Below are 11,674 nucleotides of genomic sequence, written 5' to 3' on the forward strand. Positions count from 1 at the left end.
TTAAAAACTGAAAAAAATATTTTCAACAAAATATTTTCGTTTTTGAAAAATATTTTTTTTTTTTCAGTTTTTGTAAAACATTTAGTTTTATTTTCGTTTTTCATTTTTTTAAAAGAAAAAATATTTCGTTTTTTTAAAAAAAATGAAAAAATGAATATTTTTCAAAAACAAAAATATTTTGTTGAAAATATTTTTCCAGTTTTTATAAACGAAAATATTTTAATAAAAATGTTTTTTTCTTTTTTTATAATTTTTTTTCAGTTTTTACAAAGAAATGCTTTAAAAGAACTGAAAAAAATGAATTTTTTTTTTGTAAAAACTGAAAAAGAAAAAAAAAAGAAGAAGAAGAAGAAGATGACGACTTTACTAAATTAGTGGACTACTGGTGCAATAGTTTAAAAAACGAAAATATTTTGTAAAATATTTTTTAAATTTTAGAAAAAGAATATATTCAGCAATGATCTAACGGTCAAAGTGCATAAGTGAACCAAAGGGATATTTTTAGCCCAATAGGTGGATGAAGGGTAATTTTAAACCTTTTCCAATAGTTTAGGAGCATTTTGAACCATTTTCCGTATTAACAATAACAACAACAAAATAAGTGAGTTCCCATAAATGGGTCAGGAGAAGATAGTGCCCACGTAGATCTTATGTTTATTCTGGGAGTGCAGAAAACCTTTTTGCGATAGACCGTCGGTTAAAAAATAAATAAATAAAGTATTGGCAACAAGCAACAAATTATTAAGAAAATCAAAGGAAAAGATAGCAATCAAAGTAAAAACAGTATATTAAGAAAAGAAGATAAAAACAGCTCAGATGTACTAAAATATTGATACTGCAATTGGAAAATTGAAGTTCAAGTGAATGCAGTCGTGCAGGCCATGATAGAAGTCAGGGTTTTAGCTTAAAGCTTAAAGATTAAATAATCTATGTTCATATCTTCTTTGAAAAGTAAGATATTATGAAATCAAGAGTTGCCTCGGAAGAATTCTTTAGGAATTAGAAAAGGGCAAATGGACACAGATATCAAGAGATACATTTAAGTGTAGCAATTACCTAGGTGGCATAACCAACTTTTTGAAGTTATTGTTACTCTTAAACGAAAAATGACCATCTTTTTTTCCTCAAGAGAAAAAAAAAATAACTACCTAGTATTGGCCGAGAAGTAAACCTATCAGATTATTTTACTCTAAAGTACAAGGGAACAAACGTATTTGGTGGGAAGCGCTTTATTGTCAAACTTTTCGACCTGAATTTGAATTAATTGGGTAAAAAAAAGGAATATAAGACACCTAATAAAAATAAAATAAAAAAGTAAAAAATCATTTGAAACCGTAAAAATGTAGGGGTAGAAGTTATAGTACCGCCAAACCAAAATAATTCTTTCTTAAATGATCTATTCAATGTTGTCCTTGTTAGTTGGGAGAAATATAAGAGAGCATATGATCGGTTAATGGAACACTCTTTTGGAATAGCTCCCAAGTCCTAACGGTGTCGAGTTAGGTTTAATTAATTATGAGAAATTATAGATACCACGTCATCCACAAACTTATTAGTATTATAGATCCCACTGAGGATAGGCCCAAAATCAACTTTTGTGGTTTTCATGTGCCAAAAAAAGCAAAAGTAAATTATAAATGAAAAGAATTGTTATGAACTTGTGAGTAAAAATCAACTCTACTCCATAATAAGTGGCCTTTTGACCTTTTTATTTTGGTCTAAAATAAGTGTCATTTTACACTATCAAAAGGGAATTAATTTTGTTTTGTCAAAATTTTCCATTATTTATATATCTCAATATGTCAAAGTAATAATTAATTAAGGGTATTTAGTGAATACATCTTTTTTTTAGAAGTTCGTATTTTATTAAGGGATGTGTCAAAGACCAAAAAGTCATTAATTATGGACTGGGGGGAGTATTTATTTATTATAATTTTCTTTTTACAGCTGAACATAATTAACGAGATATTATGAGCAACGATAAAGTCTCCTTTTTAACACCGTATAAAAGGGTGATATTTTTTTTGAATATATATATATATATACTTGCTAATATTTTGATTACTTTTAGTAAAATCTTAGTTCAACCCTGACTATATAAGTCAAGAAAAGGCAAATAGGCAATTATGTTACAAATTCAAAGGAAAAAAGAGCTGTCATATGTTTCACTTTTGCTTTATGGGTGCATTTCCTCTATTGATATGTAGTATATCTAAATTGAGAAGAAATTATGAAATTCATGTCTAGTCGTTTTGTAAAACAGTTTCACGTGTGGGAATGTGAATTTTTCAGCATTTCCAACAAAGCAATAGCGTGTGTGAATGCACGGTAGGCAAAGTTGTTTGGCGAACTCTTCTTAATGGGAAGTAATACCTTTGGAATTTATTTGTGAATCCTCTGGTATTTCCTTTCTTCAACCCCCTCACATAATATTTAAATCAATAAAGAACCCTTTTTCGCTATGAATCTACATTATTCCATTCCAAATACCTTTCAAGAATGCATTATCCCGATCTCCATTCCTTGTAATTTCTTGAGCAGCTTTGCTCTCATAGGATCGATATGTTAAGAAGTGGACAAAACCTCGTTCGTAGATTTTAGAAGTTTGTTAAGATCATTAAAGTCGTTGAGGCTTTGATCTATCACACGATCAACCGAATCAGTTGCATAATATGTGTTTGTGAATGGATCTCTGCCACTTTAATTAATACATATTTTCATCTAGTAAATTTACTTAATAATAATAAATTTAATTAACATAATTTGGTCTAAACACCTGATGCGAATAAATTTTTACGGGCATCAACCTATAAAAGCTCTCTCTCTTTTTTTTTTTTTTTTTTTGTAAAAGGAAAGAAAAGAAAGTAAAAAAGAGTGTCCAATTTTCAGGCTATATTTCATTCAGTAATCTATAATCTATCTATCTATACTATATTAAAAGCACGAAGGTCCTTAGCAAAATATCGTTCGCGTTTTTTACCCTTTAAAAATAGATTTCACATTGGATAAAATAGTCATTTAATTAATTCCCTAATATTTAGAACTCTAAAATTGGCTAAGATTTTGATTATTAAATCTTTCCTTATTTGTGATAGATACGTAGTCCTAAATTTTAGGACTTTAAATTAATTAGTATTTTACCATATATATATTTTTTTCCTTGTTTAAACTCCATATATAACGTAACTATAATTATTTTCATATTACTTTTAGTGGATGTAGATTCTATAGAAAAAAGAGTAAACTAACGTGTGTTTTAATAAAATTAAAGTAATTAATAGATCATGCAACGTTATGCCTAATATTTAAAAGGCATTTAGGATTTTAAATAAGTAATTTAACTTTCCCACGTTTAGTTTTCGTATAAGTTGTAAAAATATCAACTACAACATTTTGAAATAATACCAAGAAAGCTTTATCATGAATAAAATGTGCAAATATACATGTAAAATAAAGGTTAATACTTTAAAAGATATCACTTTCTTGCACCTAATTATTTTTGTTAAATCTTTATCTTGGACTTGAAAGCCAATTAATATTTTAATTATCTTACATAAATTTATTTTATTTGAATAATGTAACATAATTATAATTCCTTTCATGCTATTATATGTGAACTATAATAGTTCATACTATTATATTTGAACTACTTTTCTCTCCAAACAATATTTTTCTATTTAGTAATTTTTTTGTATAATATCTTTAAAAATTATGCTTAATAATTAAATTAAAATACTAAGATACTATTTAAAAATATAAAAGAGAGAGAGGGAGAGACTAGAAAAGTATTTGGTAACACTAATAATTCTGCAAACAGAAATATCCAAAAGTAAACTATTAGATCGATTTTTTATCCCTTAACACAGAATTTATAGTAAATAAAATTATAATTACAGTTAAATATTTAAAATTTGGGTAAACTAATATTAAGAATTTGAATCAATAAAAATAAATTATTTTCGTTAATGTTGAGAGAAAATAATTTGAATTAACTAATTAACAAAATAATTCTATCCAATTCCTTTCTAAATTCATCATATTAGTTAAAAAAAATTCAAGTGAAAAAACTCTTAGGATACATAAACCTGTTTCAATAAAAAAGAGCATTCGTGGTAAAAGCAATCAGAAAATAAAATATAATCTTTGATAATATAGTATTAAGAGTTAATTAAAATAATTCAAATTTGAAGCAATAAGGATGAAATAATAGTTTCTCATTTTGCATTTGTTACAACAAATGACAGTTCCCTATATTTTCTGAATTGTCGTTAGAGATTTTTTTTTTTGTGATCTTGATTGTTAACACTCATTAGATTTCTCTTCAATCATGATAAATATGAGAATTCTTCTTGTTTTATATGTTTTTATCGTGTTTGTATATCTTGGATATATTGAATACAATTACTATGCTAATGTAATAATATTAATTTTTAGTATTAAAAAGTATTGCATTCGTTTTAGTGTAAACTATTATTTTTTTTAATAATTTATGCTTTATTTATTTATTTAATTATTTATTGATGAGCGCGAGGTACACGTGCAACGCACGTACAAAGAAACTAGTACTATTAAAAGCACAAAGGCCCTTAACGAAATGTCGTTTGACTTTTTTACCCTTTTAAAATAGAGTTCACATTAGATAAAATAGTCATCTGATTATTTACCTAATATATTTAGGATCTTATAATCACCTAAAATTTTGTATATTGAATCCCGCCTTATTTAAAATACTATCTATCTATAAGAAGTTCAAATATTTAGGACTTTAAAGCAATTACAATTATAACTAATACAAATCTTTCCAAACATGAGTTGTCGACATAAAAATGTAAAGTTTACCTGGAAACTTTACCTCATTAATATGGTGGTAAAACTAGAGCATCTTTATGAGATATATTTTAAAATTCAAGTTTATGTTATATTCAACTAGATTATATGTATGATTGATATTATTTGGTTGAGTATTTAAATGATTGATTCATGTGTAAAATACTAGCTCTTCGGTCCAAATTAGAATATATTGAACTTTCTGATAAGTCTATTCATTCATATACTAACATTTATTTTACAAATTGAAACTAGATAAAAAAGAAAAAAATCATATTTATATAATTATAAAACCAAACAAAAAGCACGATTCAGTTGGATTAAAATAAAATACCACAAAAATTATATAGTGTTGGATTTAGTCTCAATTTTTTTTTGAATCGCAATACCTTGAAAGTTACAATACCAATCTCAAGCTACTTTAAGAAATAAAAAAACTAATGTAAACATATACATCTTATAAATTTATTTAATATTTCAACTAAATCGTGCGTATTAGTTCCTTTTCTTATTTTAATCATGTGATATAGTAATTTTATAAAAGAAAACTAATACCAAAATTGAAACTAGATAAAAAGGGAAAAATCGGATTTATATAATTATAAAACCAAATAAAAGCACGATTCAGTTGGATTAAAATAAAATATCACAAAAATTATATAGTGTTGGATTTAGTCTCAAAATTCTTTTGAATCGTAATACCTTGAAAGTTACGAATACCAATCTCAAGCTACTTTAAGAAATTAAAAAACTAATGTAAGCATATACATTTTATAAATTTATTTAATATTTCAACTAAATCTTGCATATTATATCCTTTCCTTATTTTAATCATGTGATATAGTAATTTTATAAAAGAAAATTAATACCAAAAATGAAAATTTTCACAGAGGATAGGTAAAAACATAACTATTACTCGTTGTAAGTTTGAATTATTCGTTGTATAAAATTATAATCAATTAGTTTTATATAATTTAATTATTTTTAAATAAAAAATGAAAGTGAAAAAAAAAAGTAATTAGTAGGAAGCTATAACTAAATTAGATAGTGCCAATCAGCTCTCCTTCGATTTTTTTATTCTTAATTACAGATATATAATCGATCATAAATTAATCAAAGATTCATATTATAAAATTTATGTACCAAAATATAAAACTTATAATAAATTCTATAATTAGATATAAATTATTTTAATATTTACAATTATTATACTCTTTAATCAACATCCAATTCTAAAGTTACTTTCTAAATGACACTTAACAATTGCACGTTCGGTATACAAAATTTAATAATATTTATATAGTTTTTTTTAAAGTTCTAAATTTCTTAATATGTAGTACATGCGCAAAGCGCGTAGGAATAAATTCTTTTAGTCTTTTATATTGTTTTTAATGTACCACGTATTTCAAAGTTATTGTAAATTTTTTATTGGCTTGATGATATAATTCTATTAATTTATGATCCATGCTTTAATTATTGATTTAAACTCCATACTGCTTAGTATTTTGTATGTTCATATGTAACTTTATTCATATATTTGATATTTTCTTATATTATTCTCATGCCGATTTTGGTTGTATAATTATTTTGAGATGAGAATAAGGAGAAGAATCAAAAGAAGGGAATAAAATAGGATTAAAATGGTGAGAATAATCCTAAATTTTTTTAGATGACTAGATTCATTTATCTTATTTAAAAACTGTAATTCTCCATTTTTTTCTAACCATTTCTCCTTTGAAGTTACAACAATTGAAAATATAATACAAGGTTAGTATATATGAAAATCACAAATATATCAATGCAAAATCGTGATGAAGCATATGTAGTTAAACACATTGTTCTTGCACATATATTTACTTGACGCGAGGCACACGCGCAACGCACGTACACTAAACTAGTATATTAAAAGCACGAATGCCCTATCAAAATATCGTTCGCCCTTTTTACCCTACGTAAGTTATTAAATATTGGATATAGTTATAATTGTAATAACTAATTTTTTGGAAAAAAAAAAAACAAATTGTCATGTACTTGCTTAGAATTTACACTGTTTGGGATTCTTACCTTACCGGGAGTCTAGGCGGTTTATTGTCTCTTTGTATCTATTTTGGATTCATCCATTGTCTCTTTGGTGTTGGTTTTGGATTCAATTTTTTATTGCCCCTTTTTTGGATACAAATTTTCATTATTTATATTTAGAATTAGAATAATGCTACCAATTAGAATCATTATACGTTTAAGATTGAGTTGGCAATTAGGTTTTATTGATGTGTCTTTTCTTTATTTAGATTTAGGTTTTTTTCTATGTTTAAATGTAGGTTCACTAATTATTTTACGAGAAAACCCTGAAACTGTCTTTTTTAAGGTCTATCAACATTGTGTTTTTCATTGCTTAAGTTAAGGATTATTTAGCTTTACCAAAACTGCCGTAGCCTATAGAGGAAAATTAGGTCTAGGATTCAACAGGTTAAATTACTTTAGGTTCAGGATTCTTTTATTTGTCAAATTCTTTTATTTGTCAATTTTACTTGCATTGATGTTTTAGACTTTTCAAACCAAAGCCATTTAGAATAACGAGGAGCTCAACAGTTCTATAAAAGAATTTTTTATAGTGTCACGTTTGTGAAGGTATACTTGTGATTAGAGGTAAATTTTCTAGCCTTACTGTGTTTTTCAAGTTATGTAATAATAGATATTTTTGTATTTTTGAATTGTAATGTCTCGTAATTATCATTACAAAATTCACTTATTTACAAATTTTGTTGTATAGATTGTTTGGATTATTGCAGTCTATGACAAAAAATTAGTTAGACATTTTAACTCATATTAATTCAAAATCATTTTTATCTATATTTTATAATAATAGTTACGTCAGCTTAAATTACTCATATTGTATAATTCAAGTGCAAATGGTACAAGAAAGGTGACCAATATAAGCAAAAATACTTCTTACCTTTGTTACTACTATTTTAGAGGAGTAATATTTACTTGTTATATTCTATCATCAGCTGCTTTTATGAACTTTAGTTGTGCACCAACAACAAGTACTCCTTCATTCTTAACCAGAGGTCTCTGGTTTGAGTCTCAGGGTATATGATAACTAGGGATTTTGATACATTTTATACTTCTCCTTGCTTAAGTTTTGATTAAAAATGTATACAAAATAGTCCCAAAGGCTCACAAGATGTGCTTGATTGCAGGTTTGATCAACAAGGTGACAAGATGTCAAAGATCAGCTCAAAAAGGAGTGAAACTTGCACAAGTATCAAGACAAGACAAAGCTCAGACAAAACAGGGCCAATGTGGCCGCACACCGGTCCGCACAAGTGAGGTTCAGAGAGTATGATATTCAGGCAAAAAAGGCAATCCGCACTAGGTTTTGTGCGGTCCGCATTGGTATCAATGTGGCCGCACTCGATTTAGTGTGGTCCGCAATGAGAAGGATTAGAGAGTTGCCAGTTTCAAGTTTCAAGCCAATGCGGTCCGCGCTCCATTTCATGCTGACCGCACTAGAAGCCTCTGTAGCCGTACTCCATTCTGTGCGGTCTGCATTGCCAGAGTTCAGAGAGATGGATTTTTATGTCAAGAGCCTTAGTGCGGCCGCACGTGATTTTTGTGCAGTCTGCATTAGCCCCGCAGGGGTATTTTTGTCCAGATTTTTTAGCTTAGTATAAATAGCTTCTTTTCCCATTTTTAGGGTATCAAATAGTTTTAGCTAAGAGCTGCGCTCGTGACTGCCGTTCCTTTAGCTATTTTGGGCAATTTTATCTTCATTTCATCATTGAATATTCTTGTTTATCTTAGTAATTAATTAATATAAGTTTTTCTTCATCTATTATTTGTTTTCTTCTCTAATTATGAGTAGTTAGACTCATTATCTAGGGTTGTGGCTCAACCCTAGTGTGGGCAATTAATGGGTCTTGTGTTTTAGGACTAGATTGACTATGGGTATTTGATATTGGAGCTAATTTCATGTTTAATTGCTAAATTAGTGGTTGCAAACACTAGTTTGTGTTTAGTTGACTTTGGCTCTTCTTGATAAAGAGAGCATAAGTCTCTGAAATTAGTCCAATAAGGAATTGGGGCGTACTCAAGAGATTGATAGTCCCAATTAAAGGGTTAAACCTAGAATAGTAATACCCGACTTGAACCTTGATTGCTTGTGCAAATTTGCATACCCAATTGGTCTTGAGAAAGTTAATTAGGGCAAAATCACTTGAACCACCGAGAGGTGTAGAGTGAGTAGAATAGTGCAATGGTTATATCATACTCCCCAAATGTGTCAATCATGCCTTAGACTCAAGTATCCGTCAATTAACCATTTAGGCGAAAGTCACTACCCTAGTGCCTTTTACCATTTGAACAATTTGCAATAGATTAATCTTAGCTTACTTTAGTTTAATTGATCATTGTAGTTTATATGAAGTAAACAAAAACCCAAAAATGTTTAGAAGCTGTTGATACCCAATTTTTTTTATATTTTTTATATGCAAAATACCTTTCAAAATAGCATGTATGTGCATATATAAGCACGTCCCAAGGTCCCATTAATTTCCCTTAATTTTTCAAAGATTTTTAAATCAATTTACTACCTTATTCTATCAAGAAAAACCCAATAATTGTCCCCAAAATTATCATTTTGGTGATTTACTTATTAGATTCTCATATTTATACTAAAATATAGCTAACGTAATTTTTGCATATTTTTACAAATTTATTTAGTATTTTTAAGCTAAATTGCATATAATTGCAATATTAGCCTATTTCAAGATTTAATTGTGTTTATAATTATAAAATTGACTCCAGTATTTTTATTTTCATCATTATATATTAATCATTTTAGTACCTTTAATTTACTCCCAGAAATGAATTTACTATTTTTTATAATTTTAAAAGGGAAAAATTGGCTATTTAAATAATATCCCAATTCGTTTCAATTTTAGCCTATAATTTGACCCCAAATTGGACCCCAATTTTCAGCCCAATTTCAATTAAAACCCGACCCAGGCCCCAATTACCCCTAGCCGACCCAAAACCTTATTAAATCCTGGCCGTTGACCTAAAAGAACAACGACCCTCACTCGTTCTTACCATTTTAATTCCAAACGACCCCCTAATACCCCTCATTTTCCTCACTCGTCTCTATCTCTCTACCTCTGGTTCTCTCTAGAACCTTCCCTCTTTCACCTCCTCTCCGATGAGTTCCCTTCATCTTCTCCGGCCACCTTCTGACCTGAATCCATGGTGGTTTCACCACCCACCAAGCCACCCATGGCTCCTCGCGTTTGGTTACTAGAGCTTCATGACTCGACCACGAAGAGTTGGGTCCAGACTTCTGTTGATTCAAGTTTCACGGCAATCTCCGGCCTGCTCCGGCGAGCCATGCCTGTTTCGAGCCTTGCCTCAACTCCTCTTGCTTAGATCCAAGCATTTCTCATCATTTGGGTTCCTCTGAAAACCCTAGCTTTTGAGGTTTTTCTGATCTCTTTATATCTATTCCAGATCTATGCTTTCCCTAAAGTTTTTAAATGATTTCCTTTCAAAAAAAAAAGAAGCTATGTTTTCAAAACCATTTCTTTTTTTCGATCTAGGGTTTTCTGAGTTATTTAGATGTTTCTCCGATTTTCTCTTTCTTTCGTGTGTTTCTTCTACTGTATTTTTAATGTGTTCTTGTGTGTTTCTTATTAAGTTTCCTCTACTGTGTTCTGATCAGTTTTCTTCTACTATGTTTCGCATTAGTTTCTTCTACTAGGTTTCCTCTACTGTGTTCTGATTAGTTTTCTTCTACTATGTTGGGTATTCGTTTCTTCTACTATGTTTTCTTTGAGCGTTTCTACTGTGTTTCGCATGTTACTCTTCTACCATGTTTCTCATGAGTTTCTGTTGCTGAAGGAACATGTTAAAGGTTTCAGTTCTTTTCTGAGACCTCTGAACCTGTTTCGACTTAATTACTTGCCCTCTCATCTCTGCACTCGATTGATGGTAGAAACCCTAGAATTTGGGGGGTTTTCCAAGTTTGGAAACCATTGGCTATGTGATTTGCTTGAACTGGTTTTATCTTAAAAGAAACCCAAACTCTTTCAGACCTATTTCGAGTCTCTTGAACTGAATTTTGAAGTCCTTGTTTTTCATATGATTCTGACTTTTGTTAAACTCTTCTAAGGTCTTTTACACTGGATTTTTGTATGCTACTAGATGTTACTTCTCTTCTACATCGCTAACCTATGTGACAACCATGCTCCTGTAACCTATTATCTACTAATTTTGCAATGACACGACATCTTCTTTTAGCTTAACATGTTTGTATTCTGTTTATATGTGCTGGACTTCCCCTCTAAAATGGCTTTCAAATCTTGATTACTTTCAGACTTCCTTCTGTATAGGTTTGATTAATTTCTTTCCTTATTTGCTGATTTCCCTATGACTCGATTTAAGTTACTTGACTTTCCTTAACTTTTCTGACTCGGTTCATTCATGGACCATTGATTACAAAATCTTTGATCCTTGATTTACTGGCTACTAATTGATTTTTCTTACCTTATTTATGTAACCGTGTATTTCAAAATTCTGCCCTTAAGTAACTTTTTATGTATTTACCCCTAATTGCATGCCTTGCACAAGATGTTTATTTAATTTCTTCCCTTAAATAGTTTTCCCATTTGAATTTGAGTTCCTTAATTAAAGGAAGTCTTGTGTGATTGATTCTTAATTGATATTCAGTTCCTTAACTATTTTCTTACCTTATTTCTGCCTGTTTTTCACACTATAAATACACGACTCTTTCATTGATACAAAAAAAAGGGGATCACTCATTCATAGTCTTTCTGAACTCACACTTATACGCAAT

This window comes from Nicotiana sylvestris, chromosome 8 (assembly GCF_000393655.2).
Source record: "Nicotiana sylvestris chromosome 8, ASM39365v2, whole genome shotgun sequence".
NCBI lineage: Eukaryota > Viridiplantae > Streptophyta > Magnoliopsida > Solanales > Solanaceae > Nicotiana > Nicotiana sylvestris.